Below are 16,515 nucleotides of genomic sequence, written 5' to 3' on the forward strand. Positions count from 1 at the left end.
GATTTCACCAAGTGCAACATCTTTGATCCTGGAACAATATTCCAATCAACCAATCAGATTTAAGGGACAAGTTTAAAGTTTATGTCAAGTTTAGGCTTACGGTCAGAACTGTTGTTCCAGGATCAAAACAAAATATGTTGACCCAGGAACAGGTCTTACATGGCAAAATCACGGTGACCCTGTGGCTACACAGACAGATACTCAGCCAACTGCGATGCACTGTGTGTTCTAACACTTTTCTATCATGAGCAGCGCTAAGCTTTTCAGCAATTTGAGCTACATTAGCTCTACTGTGTGTGTGATCAGACTATGGCGGTCTAGACTTCACTTCCTATGTGTGTTTTGATCGATCGAATCACAAGTAGACATGGGAGACACATTTCTGTTTACACCTGGTGTTTTTAGTCTCTTTTGTCCATTTTTACTGTCATGATTTGTTTGAGGGGAGGGTCTATGGGCTTTTTTCAGATTTGTCGATCTAATGGACGAAATAAGCTCACGCAATTTACATGAACGGGACTAGAGGTGGCGGAGAGCAGCTTTCATATATGCTCTGATAGCCACAAAACCACGTCGAATGCAGTGAGTGCATTTTAGAAATCAGGAATGGTGGGAGAACATTGTGCTTAGTACATTTTTCGTCTTCAGCTGACAAACTTTTAGTCCTGTTTGCTAGAGTGCTTCCCATAATGTTTACGCGTCAGTCCGTAAATGTTACAGGTTCTCCATGGAACCATAAATGCCTATAAAGAATTTTTTTTTAAACCTCATATGAGATTTATGACTCCCACGAAGGCCTGATGATGCCACCAGAGGGCAATGTCTGAAGCCAGGTGAAACAGCTTCACATGATTCTTTCAGTCTGTCAACTTGCAAATTCACAAGTTCCATTTTTTTTTTCCTCTGTCCAACTTTTACTTTGTGTGAAAACAGTGCCAAATTTTACGAGCAGTAATTATGTTTTTGGAGCAGCTCTCTGTAAAGACTCCATTTTTGTAAACATGATTTATATTCTGTCAGGCTTGTGGAAATGCCAGGCCGGTGGTGGACCAGCGGTGATTTATAGGTGTTTTTATTTTCCTCTGATCATTGGAGTGGCACTGAGTGGACGGCTATCAAAAGGACGGGCGCTAGATTCAATTACACGTCCTGTCCTCTACAGAGGGTGTGTGTCCTTGGGGCCAAAATCTTGTGATTACATTTGTACCTGCTGAAATGTCACCTTTTGAAGCCGAGACTGATTATTATACAGGATGGGATCTGTCTCTGCTTTTGATCGCTAACAAAAAAAAGTACTGTTCATATTGTTAAGGTTTCATATCTATAATTTCATGACAAGAAACAGCCTTTTAGGTTTTGGCCTATAGGGATTGTTGCATTAAGTAATAAAGGAACAGTTCAAAATGGAAATTCTGTCATCATTTATTCACCCTTATGAGCAAAACCAGTTTGCTGTCATTATTTCTGTGGCACTTGAAAGGAGAGTTTTTGAAGAATCTCTTCAGCTCTTTTCCAGTCAATAACAGTTGTGAACCTTCAACAATGACAAAAAAGCACACTAAAAGTATAGTCCATACTTGTGTTTTATTCCAAAACATTTTTGATGTCTAGCTTGCTTTATATATGCCATATTTAATTTAAGATTTCCCAATTAATAATGAGCTTGAGTTTCGGCCTGTTCCTCACGCAAAGCTTTATGGATTCATGTAATGTTTCACATATGGACTACTTTTTTATTGCTTTTTGGAGGTTGACAGATGTTGTTGCTTTGAACTAAAAACCTTTGGTAGCGTATTTGTTTTGTAGAGCAAAGAGCTGTGTGACAATTCCTTAAAAATATATAATTTTTGAGTGAACTGTTCTTTTAAATGAAAGGTATTTACAAACTTCAACCAATAGATGGCAGTGCTTCGATGCATATCTGGTTTTGAAAAGGGGTTGTGATGACAGATGATAGCAAATGACAGTTCTGTAGGATTTGTCGTGTTGTAATGTGGAAGCCTGTACCATATGTGGATGCTTTGCTTTGGAATTAACCTTTTGTGACTGGATTCATTGATTGTCATGTTTATCTGTGACGAAATCATACTGGAAAAAGGTAACAGTGACTATATCTGTATGAAGTATGAACATTTTGTGCATTTGTATGCAAAGACATGGAAAGGAAAGAATGATGCCATAGGAGAAAGCTGTTTTCATTAACTTCTCTAACCCCTTCCTGCCTGGTACATCTCTTTGTTCAGTTTTATTGATTGTGGCTACTTGAACATTAATTACCTATTCATATGCAAGCCAGGACAGTCATGTAGGCTAATTGAATTATGTGGAATCAGACCAAGCAATAAATTGATTGTCACCCCAGGAATGTGCATAAAAAATGAAACCCTCTATTGATTCACTCCCTCACAACAATAAAGACTGGGGGGAAAAGTGGTCTAAAAGCATGACGTTATCATCACCAAACAAGCTGACCAGCTGGAATATGTTTTTATTGGACAATAAGGATGAGAGTTTGACATTAAAACCGGAACACAGCCTGATACAAAAGAAGTGTGTAAGAGGCAGTGGCGTATGTTTGATTTTGAAATTGGTGGGGACGGGGCCATCAATATATAAATATATTTTAAGTTTTGATTGAAATTATTGCTAGGGATATATCAGTGTCACTGGATATTGGTAGGGACACGTCCCTATCGTCCCTACTAAATTCTACGCCCCTGGTAAGAGGAGAGCTGCACTTAAAGGCAACCCGAATACAGGAGTTTTAATGGCCCTCCAGAGGATTCCAACACAGATGTCAGCTTTAATGCTGTAGCAAACAAGAACACTGCTATCCTTTGCAATGTGCGATGGTCACGCCGTCCCCTCTGCTCAAATGCTCTCGTTGACGGCTAGTTATATCGAGACAAACACTGAGCACCAGCACTTAGACGTCCTTTTTCTCCTGGAGAGAGCGCTAAAGAAAGCTTGAGCGAGAAGCAGTCAAAGACCATTTTCTGTCACCCCCTCTCTAGGTCAGACCAGGATGTAAATTTTCAATGACTTGCTGAAATGAAAGAAAAACGTTATAATATATTTGATTATTTTTCCTTTTTTGAAGATTTATTTTAAGTGCAAGCTCACCATATTGCTCTTTCATACTTTTACTAAATAAGCTGCAGTTCCATTCAAAGTCAAACGTAGAATATTCCTCCCTGTTTCCTAGGGTTGCCACCTTTGATTTTTGAAAAACCGGGACACGATTTTCCAGCGCTGTTTTTCCTTCATATTTAACTGAAATTTTGGCGGGACACAAAACACAAGTAGCGGAGAACGGGTCTCCTTGGGTGGGCCTTACCCATTCAGAAAAGTTTTCTCTTTTCGCCCAGTCTGAGTTGTAGGTTGTAAATCGTTTTTTCTTTGGTGGCTCATGCGATTTTGTTGTGTTATCCTCCTCGTCCGTCTCTCCCCCCATTTCACAAAACTGAGTAACGTAACAACGTTAGGTAAATAGAAAGTTTAAAAAAAAAGCTAGCTAGCAACTGAACTCGCACTGTTTTAATCCTGGATGTGTGAGTGCGCGCGCGCGACCGACAGACGGCAGAGGCAGTTGCTAGGCGATATAGGCGCTTTGTATTTCTCCTTCCAATCAAATAAAAGTAAACGCCTGGCATCGGCCAATCCACTGTTTTACCCGTTTTTACCCGTTTACAGACACAGGATTGGATGTACACAACCATGAAGACAACACAGTAACAGTAGAAGGAGACGGTTTAATTTGAAACCAGGAAATTCTACTTTAATTCTACTTTAGAAGTACCTTTTCACAAAAAAACAGGACAATTCGTGTCCCGGGAAAGAATATACATTTTCCGGGACTGTCACTCAAAAAAGAGAACAATCCCGGGAAAACCGGGACGGGTGGCAACCCTACTGTTTCCACTGCCTGAGGCCATGTTTACACGGAAACGATCTGAAGAGAAAACGCAAAAGTGGCGTTTCGTTTTCACTTTTTATTCTGCGTTTAGACGAGCGTTATGGGGGGGGAAATCTGCGTGCATATGGAGACGCAAAAGTGTTAGAAATGCGATGTAGTATGCACTCCAGGCGGCTAGGTGGCAATGTGAAGCACTGCCACACAACAACAACAAGTCCGTGCGCCTGCGTACAACCTTCCTTCTACTTCTCTCCCTAGTAGCGCGAAATTGAAAAGACTCTTGGACGTTTATCAGAGCTGCTAGGGCAACTTGAAGGTCCGACGTGTGGAAATAATCCGACATGTTGGTTGTTATTTTCCTGTACTGGCGCATGCCTGTGACGTAAATGCGTACGCGACGAGAGCCCCCATGAGCAGATTTGCGTTTTTACCCGTTTAGACGGAAACGCGACGGTGGAGCGTTTTTAAGATTTCCACTTTGGAGGGTGGTTTCACTTTTTTGCGTTTTTAAGCCCCAAAAACGCCGTCGCCGTGTAAACGAAAGGCACATCCGATAAAATATTATTACGTTTTCACCCGGAATCGTTTTCGTGTAAACAGGGCCTGACACTCAAGATGTAGATGTACAACACTCAAACTAGATGTCGCCTTGGCGACGGCAGTTCATTGGAACGAAACCTTAGCCAAGGCGACATCTAGGGTATATATATCTATGCACCAGTCTGCGTACACGTCACACACGGAAGCGTCCGCGCCCTCAGATAACTTGGGCATGGCTGTGGTTACAAGAGGTAAAAACAATATAAATACTGTTCGTTTTCTCACAAAAACCACTCGTTTCGTGTCTTAGGGCATCAATGTGTACTTACATTTACGAGTCATTAAATAATGTTTAATTTTGACTGCTCTTTGAGGAGGACCCCCTTCACCTCCATTGTATGACTGACAGACAACAACGGTTTTACCTAAAATTATCAAAATTGAAGATACTGTGGAAACAAAGACACCTACATCTTGGATGCACTGGAGGTAAGCTAAAACATATCAAAAATTAATTTCAAAGTGAACTATCCCTTTAAGTCTTGTTTTTGTATGTTCTTCTGTGTTACTGCCCTGTATCCCGAGTACCCTGCCACTGACTCTTAACTGCCTGACTGGTGCAGATCTCTAATCCCTGTGTCGAGCCTCTACCTGGTGGCAAGACTGGTGCTACATCTGAGATGTACATCAAGCTACATGTTCCTTGTGTTCCTGCCTGGTCTTTCCTTCTGAGCTGCATCTATTGCACTGCATCATCGCCATCTTACTGACGGTCTTGGTGGTCATCCATCCTGCCTGTCGTCTGCCTTGCCCTATGTTTAAACTGTGGTTCACGCTTCACTCTCCCTGCTGTCTCAAGTCTTCAGTCTTGTTAATAAACACCCTTGTCTGCTCATTTGTGTCCGGGTCTTATCTCTTGCAGAACGGTGACATACTCAGAAAAGTCTCTACAAGAACATGAATGATTTTTACAAGTCGGAATCTCGTAATTCTGACATGGTGTGAATGCAGAGGAACCTGGACTCATCAATGCATTTTACTTGTTAAAAAGCAAATGTTTATGTGCACACCCATGTCTTGGTAAAATTATTTCCAAGTTGGATGTTTTTCCAAGAAAGTTGGGAATACAACAGTCTGGACCAGTGTTGCCACCTTGTGAACCAACTAATTAGTGCAAAGTTCAATGAACCTTTCGATTTTTTCGAATTAGTGCGGTTAAAAAAAATCACTGTGCAACTGTGCTGACAACATTTATGCACACCCTATGGATACTAGCCCAAAGTATTCTCTGATTTTTACACGTACACTATGATATATAGTGAGATACAAATGTCGTAATCAGTAGTAGTACATGTGTCCTTTTCTCACGTGTCCCTTGATTATTATTTTTATTTTTCTTGCACTTAATAGTGGGTCCATAAGGTGGCAACACTAGATTGGCCTGTCATTTAACAATCCAAAATGAAACAGAATGGAAAATACAGATTTTAAAAGACTTTTTTTACACGTCGGAATCTCACAATTACTTTAATTCCAACGTGCCATGAACACATGGAAACCTTGACTCACTAATGCTATTTACTTGTTAAAAATATAATGTTTATCATGTGTGACGTCACACACGTCTTGGTAAGAATTTCCAAGTTTGAACTTAAAATGCTTTTCTGTTGCAATCCTGATTTTCCTAGTTGAATGTTATGCAGCATAAGTTCTCTTGTTATGATCACGCACTGTAATAGTGGAAGTAGCTGTGAGCCATATAGCTGGTGTATGAGTGAAAACTCTCCTCAAATCAGCCATCATGAGAAGCAGGAGGATGTGAAAATGATGCCACGACCGGTGCTGCAGGCATAAGCCGTAGTGTGGAAACACTCTGTTATCCTCTGGGTTCTTGAGTTGAGCAGCAGGGGTTGAGTTGATGGCCAGAGGGAAGAAGTTAGTGTCAAGAGAGTTTAATGAAGAAGCTGGAAAGTGGTGCTTGTCATCGATCTTTACACATTGAGAACAATGGGTACGCCAAAATAGACCCAAGCTAGCCCACTTACAGTCAGAACCCAGACTCTGTAGCAGGCAAACACAGTATAAACGTGACTTTGCAAAGTATGACATGTTCCTGGATCATCATCATCTGCTGATAATTCCTAGTACTGTCCCTTAACATAAAGTACAATTAAACTGCACTAGCATCAAATTACTACTTTCAAACAGGTTTCCCAAACATTCTCCTCTTTACTTCAAGTTTTCCAACATCTAAACTCGAAGGAAAGATTTTGAAAAGCCCTAACTTCAGTCCTAAACCCAAAGTATACGTTCAGTTTAGCATAGGCGTACAGCCGCCATATACAATAGTCCATTTCATAGCGTGGTTGACTCATTCTCACTAGAAAGATTAATCTTTGTCCAGTGTCTGCACTATTTCTCTCCAGAAATCCTTGATTTGTTTTCTTCTAATTAGTTGGTCACAAGACGGCAACACTAGACTTGCCTGTTGTTTCACAGTTGAAAAAGAAACGGAGGTTATGAAACAACAACAAAAAATTACTGGAGACCACAACAACAATAGATGCCCACGTTGACAAGTGACAAGTACGAGGCGGTTAAGAAATACAAACAACTCAAGTTTAAAAGCGTCCAAAGACATTTTTATTGTTCACAACTTTTCAGAAATAGCGCAGGCAGTTTGCATACACTTCCAAATGACGTATACTTTAAAAAGGCTGTGCATTCAGCTATATGCATATGCTAAGCATTTGCGTCAAAACAAAGTATACTTTGGTATTAAAGGGTTAGTTCACCCCAAAATGAAAATTCTGTCAGTAATTGACCGTTCGCAAAAGCCACGCCCCCTAGTTATTGTTACTACGCCCGTCAAACAAATGGTCAAACACGACCAGCGCGAAAGATTGCCATGACGGGAAGAGGTATACCCGTGCGTGTCAGTGACCTTTTTTGGAGCAATACCTCAGCGATATCCTCCAGATCAAGGCAAAAGGGGTTACAGTGTGCAGTGGAGGGATATATTCAAAATATAAAAATACGCAATGAAGGAGACACGACTACTATCGAGGCGAATGCTTACCGGTTTCAAGCGAAATCTGAGAAACCCCTTGACCTGTAACTTACTCAAATGCAACCAGCACAGCCTTGAAGAAGATTTTATAAGCTGGTTCAGTGGCTAATGTTTGGAGTTAGAAATATATAACTCGCGCTGCATATTTAGTAATTTTGCCTCAGAAACAGGATTATACATTCGCTTTAACAAGCAGGTTGTTCATTACCACGGCAACCGCTTGCGTGTCATGCTGAATGCGATTTTCTTGTTTAAAAAGTAACTATACATAAGAGACGGAAAGATGCAGATAACCATACATTATTTAAGGTTATTTCTATTCGTTACGATATTGATATATGAACTGATGTTGTCAAGTAAGGTTCATGCTTCCCCCGTTGCGAACGTGTACTCCTCTAAACTATAGCTACGGGTGCTGCACTGCTAGTTGACTGCTACTCATTTTCCCCCGAGAATATCATGTTAACAACAACCCTTTAGAAAACGTAATTCCTAAGTGGATCCTCATGTTTCTTTGACTAATCTCATTGTCTCAGTCTCACGCACGCTGCACGCGAGTTAACCATGTTCGACATATTTAACTGGGAGTGGGGTCGTCCACACTGTTTTATCCATTGTAGGCACCGCTCACGTTGTGTTTTCGGCTTTGGAAACGGAAAGAACACAACTCCTCCAGACAATCTCTCGGGGCACCTAGTGTCCGATTTACAAACGCCGTGGGCGCACCGCTTCACCATCTTGCTTGGAGTCAATGTTTGACGGACCTGCTCACATAGTAACGGTTGCTATGATGTGTGATTGGACAATAGCCGTTTTGGGGGAGGGGCCGGCGAAAGGTCAATTACTCTCCCTCATGTTGTTCCAACCCTGTAAGACTTTCGTTCATCTTTGGAACACAGATTAAGATATTTCAGCCCGTTCTCATCCTTTGGCGTCATACATGTGACGCTTTGGACATTTCGTTGAAATCTTACGCACATGGCATCCTTTAGCATCAATATGAGACGCAGAACCCAAGGCGTCATACAGGTTACGCTCGTCTAAATCCAACGCACATGGCATCGTTTAGCGTGAATATGAGACGCAGATCCCAAGGCGTCATAACCGTACCCTACCCCAGACCTAAACCTACCCATAACAGTGCGTGTTATATTGACGCTAAAGGATGCCATGTGCGTAAGATTTTGCCGAAATGTCATATGGCGTCACCTATATGACGCCAAACGATGAGAATGTGTTGGATATTTTTGATTAAATCTGAGAGCTGGATCACTCCTCCATAGGCTTCTTAAGGGATCGAAACTGGCCGGCCCAAAAGTTATGAAACACATTGTTAAAATAGTCCGAGTGACTACAGTGGCTCAATCTTAAGTTTATCAAGCGACGAGAATACTTTTTGTGCGCAAAAAAACAAACAAAAATAACGACTTTATTCAACTATTCATTTCCTTCTCTGTGGGCTGTGAGATTTCAGGTAGTGGAAATGATTTGTTGAATAAAGTCGTGATTTTTGTTTGTTTTTTTGCGCACAAAAAGTATTCTAGTCGCTTGATAAACTTAAGATTGAGCCACTGTAGTCACTCGGACTATTTTAACGATGTGTTTCATAACTTTTGGGCCGGCCAGTTTCGATCCCTTAAGAGGAGTGATCCAGCTCTCAGATTTAATCAAAAATATCTTAATCTGTGTCCCGAAGATGAGCGAAAGTCTTACGGGGTTGGAACAACATGAGGGTGAGTAATTACTGACAAAATTTCCATTTTGGGGTGAACTAACCCTTTAAGCCTTACCCTAAAACCTGAATGTTGTTCCACGACCAACAAGGATGTTGATCCAGGAATACACTACTTGGTGAAATCACAGTCGCCTGAAGGGACTCCTCCTTCCAAAGAAATGACTTTGATTTGATGTGGTTTGTAGCAAATTAATGGTGAAAAATGAGGCTAGTCACAAACAAGGTGTGTGCCACCTACAGCATAGAGACAGAGGAATAAAAAGAGTGGTTGAACCGTTGAAGGAGAGATGTATTTTTCCAAACCACTGTGGTTATGCAGTAGTGTGTGCAACATACTGTTAGAACAGGGGTGCTACTACTATTTTGGGCTGTTGAGCTGTCACTGGTTAGTTTGACAGGAAAGCTGTAGGGGAGGGTGGATGAGGGAGTGAGGGCAAATGTGGAAGTGAGCAGCACTTTGAAAATGAGCTTTACGAGGTGTCATACATTGAAATGGACGAAGAGAATTTTCAATTGGATTAGAAAGCGTACATGTGGGAATGTGCTTGTACTCACATACTCGCTCCTGGAGGCCCATTAGCCACAGCAGAGGAGCTGTTATTGATCTGTGCACCTCCAGACTCCTTGTTGTCTGAGTACAACATTATTGCAGTGAATTATTGGCATCGTACACCATTAATTCTCTTATGTTTCACAATGAATCAAACATGCTGTCCGTATGGTCAATTACACCCTCATCTGCATTATGGTTTACTCAGGAAATAAATTGTACATAAAGAAATAAATAAAAGCCTATAAAGCCATTTGGAACATGTTCTCTGGGCGATGGTACGTTTATGAAGGATAAACAAGCCTTTGATTAATGTCTGAAATGCAATCTGAGTTAAAGGTTAAGTGTCTAATTGTTAAATGTTAATATGTTTTCTCTTAACACAGTTATGATGTTGAATCATTCTTGAAGGAAAAGACAGTGATTCTGTGGAGTTTGTTTGAGCCAGTGAGGTCTATGTTCAGACCGTCAGTCCAAATCCGATTAATGTGCATTTCGGATTGGAATCCGATCATATTTAGCAAGTCTGAACGACAGAAAAAAAACACATGAAATGGAAATCTTTTTCAGGCTATAGGTTCACAGTCCAAAATCTGAGTATTTGTGTATCTGATTGGAATGACTGACTGCCCACACTGTGTATCACAAATGTTTAGATCCGATTTGTGTCCCGTGGCACTCTTTCATTTTCCGGAATATCTGCATTGGTTTCTATGGCAATGACATTGTGATGTAGGTATACAACAACCACAACATAGATGGGGTTTGCATTACAGATGTTGTTTTATTTACAAGATGACAGTGTAGCCGCCGTGCTGGACTACTTTGGCTTGCTCAGTTGGGACATTTAATATTCAACAATATTGTCACAGGTCGGGGGGGCCAAGCCAGACTGCGCCCACCCCTCAAACCCAGGACCACCTCGAGGAGCGTACCAGAGACCAGGCAGACAAGAAGAACTTCAAAGTAACAATCTTTATTGAATAAAAGCAAGAATTAAAAGTCTTAATGCGGGCTTCGTCTCCCTTTCCAGGGAGAAGGAGGCCGAGGGGTTCACTGCGAGGGCCTGGGTTACTGGCAGCCACAGAGGAAGAAGTCGTCGAACGCCCGTCCGGCGTGCAGGCAAGTAGACTCTTTTCGGCGTAAAACAGGCGGGCAGCGACCCGGGCAGACCAGGGCCGGGGGCACGGGCCAGGAGGGGACTCTCTCCACAGGACAGGTGGGTAGCAGGTAAGTTTTTCCCCAAGCCTCAGCTATTCGGTAGATGACCGGCACAGGGGGCGATGGAGTCCAGGAGGGGGACTCGCTGCCGGCCAGGTAGTCGGGTAGGCAGATCTCCTCCGTGTAGGGTGCTCTCCTCCGTGGCGTCACTGAGCAGCAGGTGTGAGGTCCTCCGGGTGCCTTTCCACCCTTGATGGCTCCAGCCAGAGACAAGGGTCCCCTCTAATCCAAGATAGAGACAAGTTTGCAGGTTCAATTCTATTTCGGTGAAGTAAGGACTTACGGCTGGAGCGGGTGGTTCTGAACAAGCAGCGTTGCTGCTGAGATGTGTCTCTCCTCTGAACAGGCAGCACACAAGAAGGCCGAGGCAGACGAATCTTCTATTTAAATAGACAAAGCCTTTGATACAAGAACGAACATGATCCTTTCATATAATGGAGAATTGGCTTACGGCTGGACTGGGTTGCTCCACACAGGCACTAGGGCTGGGATGTGTCTCTCCTCCGACCAGGCAGCACCCAAGAAGGCAGTGGCAGGAGAATCTTAAATAGACGGAGCATTTGATACAAGAACAAACATGATCCTTTCGTATAATGGAGACTCAGGCTTACGGCTGGGCTGGGTGGTTCCCACGGCAACACTAAGGCGGGGGTGTGTCTCTCCTCTGAACAGGCAGCACACACGAAGGCGGTGGCAGAGGAACGTTCTATTTAGATAGACAAGTTAAACAGGACAATCACACTCCTCTCTCATAGCACAGGACCTGGTGGCCGAAATGGAACATACACATTCAACCTGAGGGCTTTACTCCGCAAACACTGGGCGAGGACGTGAACTGGAGAGTACTGGCGGTTAAATAAACGTGTACATTCACACACTGCAACTTCACGTCAAGTCCAATACTGTGTGACACTTCAATTCAGGCACCGCAATCCACTCTCAAATCTTCGTGCAATAAGGCCAGCACTCACCCAATGTTCAATCCCTCCACTGTTGCGCTGGATCAACACTCAGAAGCTGAAGAGATGCAGAGGACTTCACACCGCATGGAACACAGCGTCTTCAACACTCTTTTACACTCAGAAGAAGATATCAGGGTTTCACGGATGAATCAGTTCAAACTCTTGGTGGTAATTATATTTGTGGTCAATACACTTCACAATTCCTCATTCAGTTCAATACACGGCACGCATTCACACGGATCCGGTGTTTCATTACTTATCTTTTTCTCTCGAGTGATGACATTCTCCAATCTTGACTCAATCTCCAAAATACCCTCACTTCACATCCAATTCACATTCCAGCTTGTACTCCCACAATCACCGTTGCACCCCTTTCCAGTCAGATCCTCACAGCCGCTCCAAAGATCCCAGCAAATCCAAGCCACTGCCAAAAGAATCAATTTCTCCCGGGGGAGTACCACACTCGAATGCCTTTTCCTTTTAACTGCTTCTCTAGGCCGTGTTTCCCAATCACAAATCCCCACACCAAACGCCCGCACCTGGTACCGCTTAGCTAATCAGCTCCCACTGTCATGGCAACTGACAACAAGCAAACCAGCACGGTGTGTCAGTGAAATCGTCCCGGGGGGGAAACACACTCCTAGCGGAAATTGGTTCCGCTGGATTTGTCACCTTGTGACAATATTATTGATCTGCCTGCATTGACACCATTATATGAGAACTGAACTGAGCTGGACGATGACATCACAGTTTTCTCCAGAGCGGCTGTACATATAAATGAACTAAATTAATAATTTTTTACAACAAAAATGAATCATCGCTGAACTTACTCAAGCTTGACTATATCGCTATTTTCTTCTAGAAACAAACTTTGTTGCATTCTTTTACTGTTATCACTGCAAAGTACCTTGCACACCGAGTCCGAAATTCTCGTACGAAATTTTTGCACGTAAAAAAAATAAATACGTTATGTCAACCTCACGTTATGTCAAAAAATGATGTCTTACACACTAGCTCTGAAACTTTCGCCCATCATAAAAAATCATAAAAACATTTGGATTTGGAAACATTTGTAGCAAGCATTTTGTGAGGTGTTCAGAGCCACCGAATGACCAATACGAAAAAGCGCATACGAACATTTCGGACTCAATGTGCAAGGAACTTAAAGCTGCTTTGAAACAATCTGTATTGTAAAAAGCGCTATATAAATAAAGGTGACTTTACGCAGTAGTCCAGAGCGTCCTACACATTGTCATGTTGTAAAACAACATCTGTATTGCAAACCCCTCCATGTTGCTGTTGTTGTCTTTTTCTTCTTCTTATGCAGTCCATCGATTTCTGCCTGGTATGGTCGAATATTTGGCGTAGTATACCTACCAACTCAACGTCATTGCCATAGAAACCAATGGAGATATTCCGTAAAATTAAAAAGCGCCACGGGACACACAAATCGGATGTGAAAAGTCAACAATTTAGTTCAGATTCCAATCAAATACACAAATAATCGAATTTGGACTGACAGTGTGACCGTATACCTCAATGGCAGAAGCTTGGCTGGTGCAAGGCTATTATGGAGTATGTGATTTCAATTGAGCCGTCTTTGCTTATGGGCAGTCAATTCTGGACACATCAAAGGACACAGTTGTAAAGATCATGTGACTAATCATACTGGAGCTGCTACATTGACCTTGAAATTTGTGGCAAATTTGAGGTATTTGAGGTTGATTCAAAGGAAATGGAATACCCGAACTGGACTGGACTGAGAGCTATTTGGGATTTTAAGGCGGTGCATTGGCCTGGACACACGCATTCGCAGAAAACACCAAGGTTTAAATCCAAATTTATCCAAATGAGTTCCAAAGATTTTCTCCTAAAAACAGCACAGAAAATATAAAGATTCTGCAGATTACAACGGTTACATCTCTGAGATTTTAGGCCATAAGTTTCAGTGCCAACGGTTTAAGGTGTTTTATTCCACAGCATGGTTTCAGAGCAAGCTTCTTTTTTCTTTTCTTTTTTCTTTTTTTTTTGCTGTAGCTTGCCATTAATTCTCCCCTGGATGTTAATTTCACTGCCTGAAACCTTATTTGCATTTACCAGGGGATCTTGCTTAATTTTATTTGGCACACCAAATGATTGCATTACGCATACCTTAATACTATGGTGATCATAACAGCGTCAGCTATATTAATACTAAATGAACACAGAATGTATTAACGGAGCACAAAATCTTTTTTAACAAGCACATCCTTTTGTTTTCATTTATTTTCCTTGCCTTTCCTGTCTTTTCACGCTGAAAAATTAAATCATATTAAAATGTCAATGCTGCTCTTTTTCAGAAAATGAAATGTGATCCCTTTGTCAAGTCCAGTTAGGAATTTTACTTAGTTGATTAAAAAAAATGAATAGATGATTAGGTAAACAAGAACTGTTTAAACTAACATGTTTATAGCGGTCAATGATGTGGTGCTCATTTTTTTGTCCTGTCTATTAATTTATTCAAAAGTACATTAGATTGCAAGTCATCCATACAGTGACTTGAATAAACCCCTTCTATGATTGATGAATTAAATTACATTTATTTATATTTTTAGGTGGTGTAAAAAAAATTAAAGCTGCTGTAGGTAACTTTTGAAAAAAATGTATTTGCTAAAACTGTCATTATGTCCTGACAGTGGAATATGAGACAGATAATCTGTGTAAAAATCAAGCTCCTCTGGCTCCTCCCAGTGGTCCTATTGCCATTTGCAGAAATACACGCTCCCGGTCAGAAACAACCAATCAGAGCCAGGAGGAATGTCTTAGCAGTGTCAATCACGCTCGTGTACGCGCTGATCACACCCCTCTCTTGCACAGCGCGAGCCGTCGTTCAAACTCAAGATTGCCGGCGTGCTGCAGCTGTGCTTATGACGGAGAAACAACCTAAACTGCCAATTCTCGAGTGACACCTGCTCATAAAACAAAGAGGTAAAAGGAAAAAGACTGATGACGATAAACAAGCGAAAAAGAAAGAATTACACAGAGCCCATTGACTCGGTGTCAAAACTCTAGCCGCATAACATGTAGATAAAATGTCACGCACTCTGCTAAGCAACAATTGAAACCTGCTAATTCACTGGCTTGTCATGTTGCTGAAATAATGTACTAGCACACCTTATCTAGCATTATATATCGCTAGAATAATTACTTACATACTGTAACGTTAGTTACCGTTATATTAACGTTATCTTACTAGCTATTTATAACTTATAGAAAGAGTGCAACGTTATAAAGTTACATGTAGGCTATTGCAAAATACATAATGATTTGAGGACCAAGTTTGTAGTCAAAGTATGGGCAGGCCATAGTCAATGTGAAGCATATTATTGACGTTTAGTCCCTATTAGTGAATGTGCCATATAACTTTTTATCCGCTGTTATCGGTGGGCCTGTTTACTAGCCTGCGCGTTCACGACGGGCTCCGCTGTGGAGGACGAGCTGTGGAGGGAGGGCTGTAGCGCAGCAGAGAGCAAGGGGGTGGGACCTGTAAGTTGTGCTTGTTCATATTTTCAGGCTAAGTCAACGTTTTCTCAAAACTCCCTACTGCAGCTTTAGTGTTTGATACTGTCCTGATACCATTATAAAGAAAACTATTCTTTTATTGGAAGAATACTGTCACGTTTATGTTCAGTTTGTTTGTTTTCAGTCATTGCCTTCTTTTCACCTGCCTGAGTTCGTCATTTGTTTCTATGGTTACTAATTTGATTTCTCATTCTGTTCAGCTGTTCCCTTTGTTAATCCCCTTAAGAGGCTGTTTACAGGACACCGTTTTCAAGTAAAAACGTAAAACTTTTTATGTGTTTTGGCCGTTTGTTTACACTACAACAGCGTTTTGTGTGGCTGAAAACGCAATGTTTTGAAAACGGGTTTCAAAGTGAAAGTTTTTGAAAACGGTCTCCGTGTAAACGAATATCGTAATATTATATCATAATATTACGTGTTCAGTCTATAGTTTTTCATCGCCATCTAATGGCCTCGAATCTTATTTCAAACCGTGTTTTTGAGAATGTCTTTGGTTCACCACTGCATTTTTAAGGAGAAAATACTCAGCAATGGTGTTGACTAATGAATTTGCACATGGTTTGTCTTAAAGCACATTAAAAACACCACATAGACATTAACAACATTACAAGCTTGATTTTCACCACCGGGGGACTTTAATCTTTTTTTACTGCCAAAACAGAGATTGCATTCAATGAGTTACAACATAAAACCAAAAACAAAAAAAGTTTGAAGTTTGAAGTTTAAAGAAGTAGATAGATAGATAAATAGAGAGATGGATTAGAAATAGTAGTAGATAGATAGATAATGGTTGCTATGCGGTTGCTATGGTACTCAGGGTTGTTGTTATGTGGTTGCTAAGATACTCAGGGTGGTTGCTATCCGGTTGCTAGGGTACTCTGGGTGGTTGCTATGCTGTTTCCTGGGTATTCTGTGTGTTTGCCAGGGTGTTGCTATGCGGTTGATAAGGTACTTAGGGTG

This window comes from Rhinichthys klamathensis, unplaced genomic scaffold (assembly GCF_029890125.1).
Source record: "Rhinichthys klamathensis goyatoka isolate OS25496 unplaced genomic scaffold, OSU_Roscu_1.1 h1tg000194l_1, whole genome shotgun sequence".
Classification (NCBI taxonomy): domain Eukaryota; kingdom Metazoa; phylum Chordata; class Actinopteri; order Cypriniformes; family Leuciscidae; genus Rhinichthys; species Rhinichthys klamathensis.